General features: G+C 39.6%; 1 protein-coding gene across 4 annotated transcripts in view; it reads right to left on the bottom strand.

Annotated features, from left to right (window-relative positions):
• Positions 1-17,298, bottom strand: part of ROR2 (ROR family WNT receptor 2) — a 237,504-nt gene that overhangs the window by 107,651 nt on the left and 112,555 nt on the right. For 2 of the 4 annotated variants that reach the window (XM_086315664.1, XM_086315665.1), the window contains exon 2: positions 5,490-5,604. The exons of the other annotated variants lie outside the window; for them this stretch is intronic. The gene's annotated coding sequence lies outside the window, so the exon portion shown is untranslated. The remainder of the gene's footprint in view (positions 1-5,489; positions 5,605-17,298) is intronic. 4 annotated transcript variants of the gene reach the window in all.

The raw sequence follows: 17,298 nt of genomic DNA, 5'->3' as shown, positions 1-17,298 counted from the left end.
GCAAAGCCACAGAGAGAATCCTCAGATTTTCTCCATGGCCACAAACTGCTGACTTGGCCAAACACTCTGATTTTTAGCAGAAAAAAGAAAGAGAAGATCCCTTCTTTAGCAAACACACCAGTGAAAGGCATTATGGCTCATTCAGCCAGCCGTGACCCACAGGAGTGAGGGACGGAGACTCTCGGGGCCTCTCCCTGTGCCGTCTATGAAAATCTAACTGGGTGGGAAATCAGGGATGATTATTCTGGCCCCCAGCTGCTGGGAAATAACCGCTTTTCAGGAGGGAATGCTGACGTTACTGTTGTAGATTTTCTTATGATTTTGCTCCCTGGGTTCAAATTCCTGATTAGCCAGTGTGAGCTAGGCAACAGCTCCCAGGGAGCATGCAGGCCTCAGGCCAACCATAAAAAGGGGGAGACGCCTACCAAGGTGAGATGCAGGAGGACAGAGCACAGAATGGCAGTAAGCAGTCCTCCCACACTGACCTTAATATTTTGTTTTTATACAGATCTGTGTCCCCCATATTCTACAGGTCCCATTTCTAATTTCACGATATTTTTAACCCTGACATACCCACATCTTTGTGTTATAACCGAAGTGTTCCTAAACAAATAAACAAACAATCCAGAGAAAACCTCAGAATATATCATGGTTAAATTCCATAACCTTGCAACCGTACTTGTTGGGCAGTTCATGGGTTCAGTGAAAGATCTTTTGTAAATACAAATAAGCAACAATTACTGTGTCTGCAAATTACTGTGTGTGTAGCACTTTGAGAAAGGGAGTCCAGGGGCAGGGGTGCTTTTTTTAACTTTGTTCTGATTACTAAAATCTAAGTCAGCTTTTATTTTAAGAAATTGAAAAAGCATAAGAAAAGAACACAAAAATCATCTGTCAAACTTTGACCCAGACAAATCCAGTGCTAAAATCTGGGTGCCTTTCTTTCCAGCTTCCCAAACTAGATATACTATGGGTTAGAGTTCATTCCTAAACTGACCTTTTTGTTATTATATCATTAATAGTATATCATTATTTCCGTCCTTGGTCTCTACACCCTATAAGGAAGGGGATCCTTCTACATAATTGAGACAGATTCTGGGTGTTTAGGGCACTGCCTGGTGAATATCAAACATTGTATATGTCCCAGTTGAACACATGAATATTCCATTGTAAATTTTTTTCCCATATCATTATAAATAACACTGTATCATGAAGATTTTGCTATATCCTTATGCTTTGAAATGTGATTAAAAAAAATCTACAAAATACTTTGCCATGTAACTCGCCAAGTTTACGTAACTCTTCTCCAGCTAGTGAGCACTCAGACTGTTTCTCATTGTTAACTGGACCAAACAAACCTATTCTAAACATCCCCATCAGTAAATCTTTGTTTATTTCTCTTCCCTTGTTCTCAGGAACTATTCCTAGAAGTGAAAGTACTGGGTCAGAGACTGGTCCAATTTATATAGTTACCAGTAGTGAATAAAACTATAATGTTCTAAGACATTTTGCAATTTGATAGCCAAAAAGTAGTAGGCCATCATTAAGCTTATTATCTACTTCTGGATTCTCGAAGGATTCTGAAGATGTTGAAATTTCTGTTCATTGTTATTTTTTCTTGTGAGTTTACAAGTGTCCTTTGCCCACCCCTCCTACTAGAAGTTATCGTTTGGGGGCAGCATCATATTGTTTTAGTATTTGCAGCTTTACAAGATATTTTTAAACATAGTAAAGATTTTATCACTTTTTATATTCAAAATTTTCTTGGCCATTTAACCATTTCTTTATGCTCCCAGAGAATCCCTGGGGTCATTTTGTCCAATGTCCACCCCCACAAAGTCGCACTGGGATGTGGACTGAGATTAAACGTTTGCTACTCTCAGAAGAACTGACATCTTTTGAAAATGTAGTCTTCTAAAGCATGAATAAATTGTTATGCTTTCTAAAATTTCACTATTCTAACATGATTTCATATCCTTTGGTAAAGTTTTTAGATTATTTCAGTGGAACCTACACACTTTCTGATGGTATGATGGTAAACCAATATGGTTTATCTGGTTTTGCTTCTCTCAGTAGAATTTTACCCCCATACAGCTTCTGATTTTCCAATACATTTTTCCAACTATATATTCACTAATTCTAAAAAGTTTTTAGTCTATTTTAGTCTATTTACTAGGGCTTTTAAGATACACAGTCTTGTAAAAAACAATAACTATATCTGGTACAATCCATTAAATCTCTCCTTGTTTCTGTTTTATGTCTTAGTACATTGGCAAGACTTACAAAGTGATGTCACCTAAGGCTTTTTTAACTGGCCTTGATATTAATGGGAATATCTAGGTTACACCACTAATGTTTGTTTTTAGTTTGGCATAGATATTAATTAACATTGTAAAAAGTTATCCTTCTATCTCAGTTTCCTACGGTTTTGTAAAATGAGAAATGTGTGATTAATTTTCTTAAAAGCCTTTTGGGTATCTCATAATCTCCCTATTTATACTGTCTAAATGATTACAGACATCAGAAAGTAAACACAAGCTGAGAAAGAGGGAGAATTCCATTTTCAAATGACCTCAAGGTATATAGCTTTAATATACAGTAACTAACCATCGTCACACTGTCCCACCTCTAAATAAACTATACTGCACGTGCAGTCACTTTCCTGAAGTGCATTCAGAGGAAGACAAATGAATTACCACTCTGGGCCATCCTTGTAAACACAGGGCCACATTTACAGGCACATCTGTAATCAAACACAGGCATCTCCTAGCAGGCAGCAAACTCAGGCATAATCTGTGAGTATTTCCATGTACCAGGAACCATGTGGAAGAAAAACTTAAATAATTATAGCTGAGGGTGATGAAAGGAAGGCACACCCACATTCTGGAATACAGATCAGGTGACACTTTCTTATCAACACAATCAGGATTTGAAGATGATTGATCAACAGAAGCCAATGACATCTAGTGGGAAACCATAAAAGTGATGTATTCCTACAACAAATATTTTAATTGAACCTAAAACACAGAGATGAACCACCATTAATCAACCTGCTGACGCAGAGCCCAGGACCTTTCTGTTTATACTGATTTTTGTTTATATTAATTTCTTCATAAATATATCATCTATTTCCTGGTTTGGTTTTCTTAAAGTAATGTGCTTGCATACACCTATGAAACAATACAATACCCTAATCAATTTTCACTATGACTTCCATTTAAATCAACAGCGAGGTTTTAACAAGTTTTTCTCATTCTGTATTTTTAGAGCATTCATTTGGAGTTTTCATTTCTTTGCATTCTGTATCCCATAGGACTTATGGGTAATGTAATTAAGTTATGTATGTGTGATAACAAACACGGCTCCCATAGCAGGCTTCAGAAGACTCTTGGCTAACAATACACAGTCCCACTGTGGAAGCAAGTATGTGAAGACTTAGGGAAGAGGAACCCAGCAGCCTTCAGTGCTGCTGCGCCGTGGGCAACTGTCAGTTTATTTACAAAGGAAATGGAGCTTCTAGTTTATTTTGCAGCCACTAAAAAGAATAAGAAGGAATTATACAACCAATCTTTGAAGTAAATGATATCTATGTTTCAATATTAAGAAAAGAAAACGATATCCCCCACCAAAATTAATATGAACATTTTTTTAAACATACACAGTTTGTATATAGAGAAGAAAAGGTTGGGAAAACAGACACTGAACCGTTACCAGTAACTACATTTGGTCTTTGAGAAATGCAAAGGTAAGAATGAACATGATACATGTTTTATTATATGCTTTTTATACGAATTTTTAAGAATTTCATATTATTACTTTTGTAACATAAATTCATTTCTAAGAAAAAGAATGCAAGCAGGAAGTCTGATTGGAGGACAGATGAATCAAATGACTTTGTGAAAGAAGCCAGTAGAATTTCACTGGTGTCAAGGATTTTATGCTGGAGCTTCCCTGGTGGCTCAGACAGTAAAGAATCTGCCCGCAATGCCGGAGACCCAAGTTCGAGCCCTGGGTCAGGAAGATCCCCTGGGGAAAGAAATGGCTACCCACTCCAGTATTCTTGCCTAGAAAATCCCATGAACAGAGGAGCCTGGTGGACTATAGTCCATGGAGTCACAGAGTCAGACATGACTGAGTGACTAAGCACACACACACAAAAGGATTTTATGCTACTATTTCCTAGAGGCAACTGTCCCCATAGGATGGCTCCCTTTAAGAAGAGCAGACCAGGCTTGCACCAGCAGAGAGGACAGTCCCATCTTCCATCCATATAAAAGGATGCTCTGTGTGAGGCCAAGTTCAAACCCATCACGTCCCTGACTCAAGTCTTTCCCCAAACACAGGGCTCCCTCAGGGCTTCCATCCCATTTGGACTTTTGAGCTAACCACTTGGTGGTCTTGACCAGTCACTGCAAGGCTGACCTTGCAGAATTCAGGTGAAGAATGGAGAGAGCCCACGAGAGGCGCACACAGGGCCCAGGACACAGTGGGCTGCCAGTCCATGTCATTCCACGAAGGGGCATCTTTCTCTAGACTGTCATTGGTACCGCTTTCTACTTTAAAAGTTAAACATTGAGTTAGCTACAAAGAAAGCATTGGTAATTTTTTTCAAGAAAAAGCATCAGAGAGATGTTAAATGAAGCATTAAGATGGCAGAGAGAAGATGGTGTGATCCCCTCTCATCACCCCCTGCCCCTGCGATGGCCGAGTCCACATGCTGGCTATAGTCTGGCCAGTCCATCAGTGAGAAAGGTATGTGGGTCACCCTAGAAGAGCTGGGTGGGCCTGAATGATCAGCTGACCAGCCTCCAGGCAGGGCAGGGTGTCCCCCAAGGAATAAGGAGATGTTCAGTGCCGGGCCTTGGGGCCCGGCTGTTCACAGCTCTCCCATTAGGAGACCCCAACACTTCCAGACTTGAAAAGCACAGGCAGGGGCAAAGGTGCAGGTGGGATCTCCCCCAGACCCCACAATAGCCCACAAGTGGAAACATTGGGCCATATTCACAGGCACATCTGTAATTAAACACAGGCATCTCATAGCAGCCAGCAAGCTCAGGTGAAATCTGTAAGTATTTCCATGTACCAGGAACCATGTGGAAGAAAACCAAGCCCATATCACAGCCCGCTGGCTCAGCTACCACACCTTCTCCCCCGGTCCCCCCACCAACACCCACTTGTCTGCTCTGTGATAGCTCTTGGTGCCTCCCCTTCACCAGGAGAACAGCCCAAGTCCCAGTCCAGCCTGGGGACCCTATGTAACCTGACCACCACCCTCGGGGACTCCAGCCCTGCCAATCTCCCCCAGGGCCACTCTGCTGGGCCCCATGGCAGGAGAGAAGGCTCAAGTTCCCTCCTCCCCATGAGCTGAGAGTGAGCTCCTTGAGCCCTGCTGGGTAGGCTCGAATACCCTGATTAGAACTGCTTTTTCCCAGCCCAGCTTTTGGAAAATCCAAGGCAGCTGTGAACACAATTTTCCCCCGTGGTCTCACCCCCAGCCTCAGGCACTGCTTGCTGAGTTCAGGAACTGTCCAGGAGGCTGAGGAGAGGGGCTGGCTCGTCCTCCTGGACTGCAGGGCTGTAAATTTCATCCAAGTTCCATTGCAGCTGATGAATGGAAAGTAAAAAAAAAAAAAATCCATCTCAGGTTGCAAATTAATCTCCATGACAAAGACCAGTAAATCTTGTTACTCAGGGAGAAAGGCACAGCCCTAGCTCAGGGGACAGGACTAGGAGCAGTGGGTGTAGGAGCCCGAGCAGGCATGCCTCCCCTGGGACACCTATGTGTCACCTGTAAATCCCGCTTCACCAGCAGCTCTGCCCCCGCCAGGACCGTCATCCCCAACCTCCTCAATTAGGACCTACCGCTCACAGCTCACATGGCAGCTGCTAGCTCCTAAAGCCACCCTGTTTGAAGGGTCGTTGTGTTTTGTGCTACATTTTTTAATTCAAACACTGAGCAAATATGAATCCTGACTTAGTCTTGGTGCGTGCTCTGTCTGAAGTTTTGTTGCATCTAATTCTAGCAGAGGTGGAAGCCCTCTCGGCCAAGACTCACATGTGGAGTAATGGGGAGAAAATGTCCCCCAGCACACGTCAACAGGCTGCTCTTTAAAGCTGAGCAACATAAATGTCAGCGAGATTTATGTTCCAGCCCCCAAAACCCCACAACCCTGGGTAATGGACCCATCTATCCAAACACTTAAAATTCCAAACTGAAAACCCGAAGTGGAATTGAATTTTTAAAACCTTCTCAAACACTATGGGTCCCAAGTGAAAACCCCTATGATTTTAAGACCGAGAAAAACTTTCGTGAGTCCTGAAAGGAAGGAAGGTGTGGTCCATCAGATGCAGCCTGAAGGTTTACCTAAAAGTTCCGTTGGAGTAACGGCTCTGACTCCCACGGGGCTCAAGATAAACACAGCCCTAATAAAACCCGATAGCATGGGCTCTGCTCAAGGGAGGCCACTTTATAACTGGACCAAGCCCTCTGCCAGGAAATGATTGCTTTTTCAGTACAGCCCAAGAATGCGTTCTGCATTATGTCTGAGCACAAGCATCAGGCAAATGGGTGGGCTAGAGGCCCGCACAGGTCTGAACACACGGCGACAGAATTTAAGATGCCCAAGGCCCTCCAAAAACATGGCCCCTTCAGTCTTCACGTGGCCCTGCTGCTGGAAGCAGCCAACAAGTCTCACTCTGCCAACGCCTCCCACTTCTCCAACCATTTGTTACCAACCCAGCTAATTCAGCTGGTTCAGAGAGAGCTGCTTGCTAACGAAAGCAAAGATGTGGCTTGTTTATTTATGTGGAACAAACAGCCTGGTCCCATCTTGGTGAAATACTCCGATTTCAATGGCTTCTTTAAGACACCTGCAATTTCATTGGATTGTGGCATCAGTTTAAGGGTTCCACGAATACTTTGGCTACCTGATGCAAAGATCCAAATCATTGGAAAAGACCCTGATGCTGGGAAAGATTGAAGGCAGGAGGAGAAGGGGACAACAGAGGATGAGATGGTTGGATGGCATCACTGACTCAATGGACTTTAGTTTGAATAAACTCCGGGAGTTGGTGATAGACAGGGAGGCCTGGCGTGCTGCAGTCCATGGGGTCGCAGAGTTGGACACAACTGAGCGACTGAACTGAACTGAACTAAACTGAAGACTGTGGCCTGCCAGGCTTCTCTGTCAGAGAGGGGGACTCTCTGGGCAAGAATACTGGAGTGTATTGGCCAATACTGGTTGCCATACCCTTCTAGAGTACTATATTTCCTGCTGCCCTGGCCGCTAACTCCTCTGAGTACCTGGTGCTGCCAGAACCCCTGCAACCCAAGAAGCTGCACCACCTCCACACCTGACCCTCACAGGGCAAACCCAAGCCCTCCAGGGCAGCCTCAGCAGCAAACGCCAGTGGACGACCCACATGCCAAGGTGGAAATAAAACCACAATTGAAACCCAGGGGCAGGGTGGCTAATGAAGAAGACCTAAAACCTTCCCACCAGCTGTATAAGCTGCAGATTAAATCCACATGATCAACTAGGCAGACTCTGTGTCTATGGAATATATAAAAGGTCACTAAGAGCTCCCACAAAAGAAAACGCACTAGTCCTGATAGCTGTGGACTATCTTGCCTCCAGATAAGGCAAGAACACAGAGGAGTAGGATCAGATAAGAATCTGAGCTGCCTCCACAGCAGGTCCAGAGACCAGCACAGTGCTGGAGGGCGTCCTAGGGAGGTGAGGTGGACTGTGACTCCCAGGGAGGGAAAGGACTCTGACAGCAGTGACTCAAGAAAAACATTTATTATTCTTATGTTTTGACTTATTCTGTATATTCATTTGCATTTTTCTTTTTTTTTTTCCTTTTTTTCTCCCTCTGTTGTAGTTGTTTTTATTGGCACTATGAAATCTAATTAAGCTTTTAATTTTTCTCTGTTTTTTCTCAGTCACATTTTTTATTGTTGTTATAAACCTCCGCCTCTACATTGGGCTTTTACAGTTCTGTAGAGTTTTCCTTTTTTTTTTTCCTCTTTTTTAAATTTAATTTAATTTTTTAATTTAATTTAAACAGCCCAGATTATTGTACCCAGCAAGGATCTCATTCAAGTATGAAGGAGAAATCAAAAGCTTTTCAGACAAGCAAAAGCTGAGAGAATTCTGCACCACCAAACCAGCTCTCCAACCAATACTAAAGGATATTCTCTAGACAGGAAACACAAAAATGGTGTATAAACTCGAACCCAAAACAATAAAGTAAATGGCAACGGGATCATACTTATCAGTAATTACCTTAAACGTAAATGGGTTGAATGCCCCAACCAAAAGACAAAGACTGGCTGAATGGATACAAAAACAAGACCCCTACATATGTTGTCTACAAGAGACCCACCTCAAAACAGGGGACACATACAGACTGAAAGTGAAGGGCTGGAAAAAGATGTTCCATGCAAATAGGGACTAAAAGAAAGCAGGAGTCACAATACTCGTATCAGATAAATTAATTTTAATTTTTTTTAAACCTAGTATTATTTTTTCTACATTTATTCCTTTGTTTGCTTTTCCTACCATTCTTTTACCCTTGCAGTTAATCTTTAATGTATATAAATCTTCTTTAACTACCTCTATTTAACTTTGCATATCTATTCTTCTTTCTTTTCTTTCTTATCTTTCCTCTCAACATATTTGTTATTTTTATTTTTATTGCATTATTCCCCAATTGGAACCTTGCTTTAGTTTTTTTTCCAGTTTGTGCTTTAGTTAGTTTTGTTCTAGTAGACATGATTTTTGGTTTCCTTTGTTTGCCAGGTCAATCTATTGTACTATATTTTTGTTGGACTGTTTTAATTTTGCTTATGCGTGTATATGTATATGTGTATATTCAATCACACTTTTTATTGTTATAAACCTCTGCATCTATGTTGGGCTTCTGCAGTTCTGTGGAGTTTTCCTTTTTTTTTTTTTTTTCTGCCTTTTTTTTCCTTTTCTCTTTTCTATAATTTTAACTTTTAATTTTTTTAAACTTATTATACTTTATCTACACTTATTCCCTTGTTTGCCTTTCCTACTGTTCTTTTCCCCATGCAGTTAATCTTTAATGTATATGAATCTTCTTCATCTACCTCTATTTAACTTTGGATATCTATTCTTTCTTTTCTTTCTTTCCTTTCCTCTCAACATATTTGTTAGTTTTGTTTTCATTACTTTATTCCCCAGTTGGCACCTTGCTTTAGTTTTGTTTTCCACTTTGTGCTTTAGTTAGTTTTGTTCTTAACTGGTAAATATAATTTTTTATTTCCTTGTTCTCTGGGTCAATCTATTGTACTTTATTTTTGTTGGACTGTTTGACTTTGCTCTTGGGTATATACGTATATGTGTATATTCTGTTCATCTTTGGTTTCTTGTTTTTGGATATTTGTTTTAATCTCACTTAATGTCATAACAAACCACTTGTGGAATCTTCATTCCTGATCAGAGATCAAGCCCTGAGCCTTTGGAGTGGGAGCACTAACTCCAAGACCCTAGACTACCAGAGAACTAACCTTAGGGAGTATCAAATAGTGAGAACTCACACAAAGGAAACCACTTGAATACAAGACCTGGCATCACCCAACCACCAGTAGCACCTTGTGCAGAATGCCTCATCTAAACAACAAACAAAACAAAAATACAAACCAAATCATAAGCAGACAGGATTATCACCTCACTCAGCCTTGCCTATCAGAGGAAAAACAAACACACAAACAAAAACTCAGCACAAATCTCACCCTATATGAAGCTTACACAAACCACTGTACCAACCCTAGGAGGGCAGAAACCAAAAGGAAGAGAGAATTCAACCCTGAAGCCTGGGTAAAGGAAACCTCAAACACAATAAGTTTAAAAGAAAATAATGAAAAAGCAGAGAAACACTACACCAATGAAGGAACAAACTGGAAATACAGAAGTCTAAATAAATGAAGAGGAAATAGACAAACTACCTGAAAAAAAAAATCAGAATAATGATAGTAAAGATGATCAAAAACCTTGAAAACAAAATGGAGAAAATGTAAGAATCAATTAACGAAGACCTAGAAGAATTAAGGAATAAATATACAGAGACAAACAACACAATTACAGAAATTAAAAATACTCTAAAAGGAATCAATAGCAGAATATCTGAAGCAGAAGAATGAATCAGTGGCTGGAAGATAAAATGGTGGAAATAACTTCTGAAGAAAAGAATAAAGTAAAAAGAATGAAAAGAACTGAGGATAGTCTCAGAGATCTCTGGGATAATATCAAATGTACCAACATTTGAATTATAGGGGTTCCAGAAGAAGATGAGAAAAAGAAAGGCTATGAGAAAATTTTTGAAGAGATTATAGTTGACAGTTTCCCCAACATGGAAAAGGAAATAGTCAATCAAGTTCAAGAGCCACAAAGAGTCCCATACAGGATAAACCCAAGGAGAAACACACCAAGACATATACTAATGAAACTAACAAAGAATAAACACAAAGAAAGAATATGGAAAGCGTCATGGAAGAAGCAACAAGTAACATACAAGGGAAACCCCATATTCTTAACAGCTGATCTTTCAGCAGAAACTCTGCAGGCCAGAAGGTAATGGCAGGATATATTTAAAGTACTGAAAGAAAAAATCTACAACCAAGATTATTGTACCTGGCAAGGATCTCATTCCATATTGATGGAGAAATAAAAAGCTTTTCTGACAAGCAAAAGTTAGGAGAATTCAGTACCACCAAACCAGCTCTAAAACAAATGTTAAAGGGACTTATATAGTTAAGAAATAAAAGCAAAGAAAACATATCTACAAAAGCAACCCCAATAATTAAGAAAATGTCAATAAGAATAACATATACATATATATAGCAATCAGATCAGATCAGTCAATCAGTCGTATCCGACTCTTTGCAACCCCATGAATCACAGCACGCCAGGCCTCCCTGTCCATCACCAACTCCCGGAGTTCACTGAGACTCATGTCCATCAAGTCAGTGATGCCATCCAGCCATCTCATCCTCTGTCGTCCCCTTCTCCTCTTGCCCCCAATCCCTCCCAGCATCAGAGTCTTTTTCAATGAGTCAACTCTTCGCATGAGGTGGCCAAAGTACTGGAGTTTCAGCTTTAGCATCATTCCTTCCAAAGAACACCCAGGGCTGATCTCCTTCAGAATGGACTGGTTGGATCTCTTTGCAGTCCAAGGGACTCTCAAGAGTCTTCTCCAACACCACAGTTCAAAAGCATCAATTCTTTGGCGCTCAGCCTTCTTCACAGTCCAACTCTCACATCCATACATGACCACAGAAAAAACCATAGCCTTGACTAGACGAACCTTTGTTGGCAAAGTAATGTCTCTGCTTTTGAATATGCTATCTAGGTTGATCATAACTTTCCTTCCAAGGAGTAAGCGTCTTTTAATTTCATGGCTGCAATCACCATCTGCAGTGATTTTGGAGCCCCCAAAAATAAAGTCTGACACTGTTTCCACTGTTTCCCCATCTATTTCCCATGAAGTGATGGGACCAGATGCCATGATCTTCGTTTTCTGAATGTTGAGCTTTAAGCCAACTTTTTCACTCTCCACTTTCACTTTCATCAAGAGGCTTTTTAGTTCCTCTTCACTTTCTGCCATAAGGATGGTGTCATCTGCATATCTGAGGTGATTGATATTTCTCCCGGCAATCTTGATTCCAGCTTGTGTTTCTTCCAGTCCAGCGTTTCTCATGATGTACTCTGCATATAAGTTAAATAAACAGGGTGACAATATACAGCCTTGACGTACTCCTTTTCCTATTTGGAACCAGTCTGTTGTTCCATGTCCAGTTCTAATTGTTGCTTCATGACCTGCATACAAACTTCTCAAGAGGCAGATCAAGTGATCTGGTATTCCCATCAGTAGTTACTTTAAATGTAAATGGATTAAATATTCCAACCAAAAGACACAGACTGGCTGGATGGTTACAAAAACAAGACCCATATATATGCTGTCTACAAGAAACCCACTTCAGACCTAAAGACATATATAGACTGAAAGTGAGAGGATGAAAAAATATATTCCATGCAAATGGGACACAAAAGAAAGCTGGAGTAGCAATCCTTATATCAGACAAAATAGACCTTAAAATAAAGAAGATTGCAAGAAATAAGGAAGGACACTACATAATGATCAAGGGATCAATCCAAGTGGAAGACATAACAATTGTAAAGATCTATGCACCCAACATAGGAGCACCTCAATACACAAGACAAACATTAACAGACATAAAAGGAGAAACTGACAGTAACAGAATAATAATAGGAGACTTTAACACCCCTCACACCAATGAACGGATCATCAAAACAGAAAATTAATAAGGAAACACAAGTCTTAAATGATACATTAGATGAGATGGATCTCACTGATATCTTAGGACATTCCATCCAAATGCAGAAGAATACATCTTCATCTCAAGTACTCATGGAACCTTCTCCAAGATAGACCACATCTTGGATCACAAATCAAACCTCAGTAAATTTAAGAAAATTGAAATCGTATCAAGCATCTTCTCTGACCACAACGCTATGACACTAGATATCAATTACAGGAAAAAAAAAACTGTAAGAAACACAAATACATGGAGATTAAACAACATGTTTCTAAATAACCAACAGGTTACCAAAGAAATCAAAAGGGAAATAAAAAAAATTCTAGAAACAAATGACAATGAAAACATGACAACTCTAAACCTATGGGATGCAACAAAAGCAGTTCTAAGAAGGAAGTTTATAGCAATACAATCCTACTTCAAGAAAAAAGAAAAACATCGAATAGACAGTCTAAGTTTACATCTAAAACAATGTAAAAAGTAGAACAAAAAAACCCCCCAAAATTAGTAGAAGGAAAGAAATCATAAAGATCCGAGCAGAAATAAATGAAAAAAAAAATGAAAGAAACAATAGCAAACATTAATAAAACTAAAAGCTGGTTCTTTGAGAAGCTAAACAAAATTGACAAACCTCTAGCGAGACTCATCAAGAAAAAAACAAGAGAAGAATCAAATCAACAAAATTAGGAATGAAAAAGGAGAGGTTACAACAGACAATGCAGAAATACAAAGGATTATAAGAGACTATTATGAACAACTATATGGCAATAAAATGGATAACCTTGAAGAAATGGCAGTCTTAGAAAAGTTCAATCTCCCAAGACTGAACCAGGAAGAAATAGAAATTATGAACAACCCAATTCTAAGCACTGAAATTAAAGCTGTGATCAAAAATCTCCAAAAAACAAAAGCCCAGGACCAGATGGCTTCACAGGAGAATTCTATCAAACATTTAGAGAAGAACTAATGCCTATCCTTCTAAAACTCTTTCAAAAATTGCAGAGGAAGGAACACTTCCAAACTCATTCTACGAGGCCACCATCACCCTGATACCAAAACCAGACAAAGACAACACAAAGAAAGAAAACTACAGGCCAATATCACTGATGAACATAGATGCAAAAATCCTCAATGAAATTTTAGTAAACAGAATTCAGCAACACATCAAAAAGCTCATACACCATGATCAAGTTGGGTTTACTCCAAGAATACAAGGATTCTTCAATATATGCAAAATCAATCAATGTGATACATCATATTAACAAACTGAAAGATAAAAACCATATGATAATCTCAATAGATGCAGAGAAAGCCTCTGACAAATTCAGCACCCATTTACAATTAAAACTCTTAAAAAAACGGGCATAGAAGGAACCTACCTCAACATAGTAAAGGCCATATACGATATGCCTACAGCAAACATTATTCTCAATGATGAAAAACTGAAAGCATTCCCTCTAAGATCAGGAATAAGACAAGGGTGTCCACTTTCACCACTATTATTCAACATAGTTCTGGAAGTCCTAGCTATAGCAATCAGAGAAGAAAAAGAATTAAAACGAATCCAGATCAGAAAAGAAGAAGTAAAGCTCTCACTGTTTGCAGATGACATGATACTGCACATAGAAAACCCTAAAGATACTATCAAAAAATTACTAGAGCTAATCAGTGAATTTAGCAAAGTTGTAGGATACAAAATCAATACAGAGAAATCACCTGCATTTCTAAATACTAACAATGAAAAATCAGAAAGAGAAATTAAGGAATCAATCCCACTCACCACTGCAACAAAAACAATTAAATATCTAGGAATAAACTTAACTAAGGAGACAAAATATCTAGGGATAAACTTAACTAAGAAGACATTTTCTGTACACAGAAAATTATAAGATACTAATGAAAAAAATCAAAGATAACATAAACAGATGGAGAGATATTCCATGTTCCTGGGAAGAATCAATTATTGTGAAAATGACTATACTACCAAATTCAATCTACAGATTCAATGCAATCCCTATCAAATTACCAATGGCATTTTTCACAGAACTAGAACAAAAAAATTTCACAATTCATATGGAAACACAAAAGACCCCAAATAGCCAAAGCAGTCTTGAGAAAGAAGAATGGAGCTAGAGGAATCAACCTTCCTGACTTCAGATTATACTACAAAGCGACAGTCATCAAGACAGTATGGTATTGGCACAAAAACAGAAATATAGGCCAACGGAACAAGATAGAAAGCCCAGAAATAAACCCATGCACCTATGGGTACCTTATTTTTGACAAAAGAGGCAAGAATATACAATGGGGTGTATACAATAAATGGTTCTGGGAAAACTGGACAGCTACATGTAAAAGAATGAAATTAGAACACTTCTTAACACCATACACAAAGATAAACTCAGAATGGATTAAAGACCTAAATGTAAGACCAGAAACTATAACACTCTTAGAGGAAAACATAGGCAGAACACTCAATGATATAAATCAAAGCAAGATCCTCTATGACCCACCTTCTAGAGCAATGGAAATAAAAACAAAAGTAAAGAAGTGGAACCTGATTAAACTTAAAAGCTTTTGCACAGTAAAGGAAACTATAAGCAAGGTGAAAAGACAGTGGGAGAAAATAATAGCAAATGAAACAACTGACAAAGGATTAATTTCCAAAATATACAAGCAGCTCATACAGCTCAATGCCAGAAAAACAAACAACCCAGTCAAAATGTGGGGGAAAGACCTAAACAGACATTTTTCCAAAGAAGACATACAGATGGCTAACAAACACATGAAAAGATGCTCAATATGGCTCATTATTAGAGAAATGCAAATCAAAACCACAATGAGATTTCACCTCACATCAGCCAGAATGGCCATCATCAAAAAGTCTACAAACAATAAATGTTGGCGAGGGTGTGGAGAAAAGGGTACGTTCTTGCACTGTTGGTAAGAATGTAAATTGATAAAGCCACTATGGAAGACAGTATGGAGATTCCTTTAAAAAGTAGGAATAAAACCACCATATGACCCAACAATCCCACTCCTAGGCATATACCCTGAGGAAACCAAAATTGAAAAAGACACGTTTCCCATTGTTCATTGCAGCACTATGTACAAGCAACCTAGATGTCCATCAACAGATAAATGGATAAAGAAGTTGTGGTACATATACACAATGGAACATTACTCAGCCATAAAAAGGAGTGCATTTGAGTCAGTTCTGATGAGGTGGATGAACCTAGAATGTATTATACAGAGTGAAGTGAGTCATAAAGAGAAAGATAAATATTGTATTCTAACGCACATATACAGAATCTAGGAAAATGGTACTGAAGAATTTATTTATAGGGCAGCAATGGAGAAACAGACATAGAGAGTAGACTTATGGACATGGGGAGAGGGGAAGAGAGGGTGAGATGCATGGAAAGAGTAACATGGAAACTTACATCACCGTATGTAAAATAGATAGCCAATGGGAGTTTGCCGTATGGCTCAGGAAACAAACGTGCTCTATATCAACCTAGAGGGGCAGGATGGGGAGGAGATGGGAGGGAGGTTTAAAAGGGAGGGGATATATGTATACCTATGGCTGATTCATGTTGAGGTTTGACAGAAAACAACAAAATTCTGTAAAGCAATTATCCTTCAATAAAAAGATAAAAAGAAAAAAAAAGGAAAAAAATGGCTATATTGCAATAAACCCCTCCACCCTTGCATATTTTATGAACACTGTCCAAAGGTGAGACATCTTGAGGGGTTTGGGGAGGGGGCTGATCAATTAAAGGGTCGGCAGTTATTCTCAAAGGCGCCTTGTAAATTGTTCATTTCCCAGCTGTCTCATTTTCAAGATGTTTAAACTGTTTTAAAAAGAGAGGAAAGATTCCAATTGTGCACAAGAAATTTTCTTAAGGGTTCTTATGTTGATTTATACACATTTGGCAAGTAGAAAAAAAAAATTTTAAGCACTGTTGTAGGTTTAATTCCTTTTCCCCATACTCTGATTTTGAACTACAAAGCAGAAGAATAAGAGATATAAAGTGTCACTGGCTCACACATTCTAACTGGAACATGTAAAAAAAACATTTTTAATCTCAAATGATAGTTTTCATTGTCAAACTGCCACATTAAATACACATTTAGGAAAAATAGAAATGATCCATATACTCAGTGCCCTCACAAGACAGGTTTCAGGTACACATGTTGACCTGGAGCTTTTCCTGTCTTGTTCACGAGTTTATGTTGAGATTTATAGTTTATTAGGCAGTTAACATCTTTAGCATATTCTTTAACCTGGGCACACCTGGCGTGCATAATTCTCCCTTTGGACGCTGAAAGATATGTCCACTGCAACTCATAATTCAGAAAAAGAGTATCCCTTTGAAAAGCTCAGCTATGCCTGAGAGCTCATAAAGACAAACTCAACCAGGCAGTACGAGGCCATTTTGGGACAGAGCAAAAGCCACCCAAACCACAAGTCTCAGACTGGATTAGGCTGAAGGCCCAGAAAGGAGGTGTGAGGGCGAGTGCATTAGGAGCCCCCACCAGTTGGGAGGCCCAAGGTGTGCACAAGCGGGCTTCTAGGGCTTTCCTCTAACCCCCTGGAGTGGTCCCCCTGTTCCCAAGTGTGCCTCCTGGCCATGGGCTGGACTACAACCACTCCAGATTTCATGGCACCCAGAGAACACCTAGTCCCGCCTGTTCTGCAACCCTCGACCTTGTCTCCCTTCATCGTAAATCACCTTTATATAAAACAACACACAAAAATACTGACAGATCAAAACCCAGGGGGGGATTTCATTGTGACGTAAGACCTCTAATTAAAAAATTATCTGCAGCCCAGGGCCTGTTCCCCAACTGGGTGCACAGGGGGACGTCCACAGCATGGCTCCATTCTCTCCGGAAGGCGGGGGAGTTGGGGGCGGAATCCTCTGAGG

Source organism: Bos grunniens, chromosome 8, assembly GCF_055505025.1.
Source record: "Bos grunniens cultivar Pamir isolate PY7600 chromosome 8, Bosgru_T2T1.0, whole genome shotgun sequence".
In the NCBI taxonomy this organism is placed as follows: Eukaryota; Metazoa; Chordata; class Mammalia; order Artiodactyla; family Bovidae; genus Bos; species Bos grunniens.
Note: the sequence above shows the minus strand (reverse complement) of the source record. Positions and strands in the feature narration are given on the sequence as shown.